Raw genomic sequence first — 1297 nt, forward strand, 5'->3', positions numbered from 1 at the left:
TTACTTAATAATGTCAAGTCCCCAGCTAAGGATATTCATACTATATGACCATTATTATTTAGAAGAAACTGTAACAGCACATGATATAACCTACCAAATACTATATTGAATGATTACAGGTAAGTGTTAGCAGCATTAAAATCTGTACTTCAATACATAAATACTGGCTTAGGTGAGGTTAGGTAAGGATTTAGTATTAATTATTTAGTATTTTATATTTTCCACATAATTATATGAGTAAGCCATTTCAAAATGCTGACTACACTCATTTAAGTGGACTGTATGGGAAGGACCCACTCACCGGATAAGCAGGACGTGTAGATAAGCTGGAATTCATACCAGGAATGACCAAAAATTAACATATTCGCAATTTTTTGTACCACTGCCAACATAATTTGTACTCCCACTGTGGGTCAGACCCACACACACTCTATACATGGAACATATAACATTCATAAAATGTTATAAATGAATTTATAATATTCTTTTTGCAATAATAACAAGAATGTGTTCATTTATACATGGAAATAGTTAGGAGAGGAGTGAAAGAATTTACAGGAGTGACAACAGAAATCTCAACTTACCTTGTTGGAGTTCGTCTGCTTGATTGATGGATCTTGAGAAATCTTCATTTACGTAACCTAACCTAACACAGCACAACACTAAAGTTACTGTCATTGGGCAAGGTCAGTTTTGACTGCCAGATGCTGAAGCATCATGTCTATAGGGTTCAACACTGCAATAAATTATCTTTCATGTAACACAACTTTCTGCTTCTCAACACCTCCACGACAATTGGTGTTGCTACCACACATACGCTTGGCAAAAAATTATCAAAGTTACTATGAAAACAAACAATTAGTTACGAAATTTGTTCAGTAATGGCGCGGCACTGTGTACACACGAGAGCACATGGTTGTTTATCCTAACCAGACCCGGTAAAATACATATTTAATACGGATTACAGACACACAAAGCACATATTACTGGCAGGACGGGATTATCATCCGCCGACGGAGGTATTTTGAGTCCCGCTTCTGTAGTCGAGAAAACGTGACTCACTAAAAAAGAGAAAAATATGTACGGGTTTGTATGAAGCTGCGAGTGCTCTGGGGGCGTGGCAGCCGCTCACCATGACAGAGACACACTCACTAAGAGTTTTAAGTGCTCGTGACTAGGTAAATGAGCTACTTCTGTTGCTTTCCCCGTAGATAACAATTTACTAACCAATCAGACAGTCTATTCCTTACTGCTGGGGTAATGTTTAGGTTTAATGTTGGTCTATCAACCTCGAAGG

This window comes from Procambarus clarkii, chromosome 37 (genome assembly GCF_040958095.1).
Source record: "Procambarus clarkii isolate CNS0578487 chromosome 37, FALCON_Pclarkii_2.0, whole genome shotgun sequence".
In the NCBI taxonomy this organism is placed as follows: Eukaryota; Metazoa; Arthropoda; class Malacostraca; order Decapoda; family Cambaridae; genus Procambarus; species Procambarus clarkii.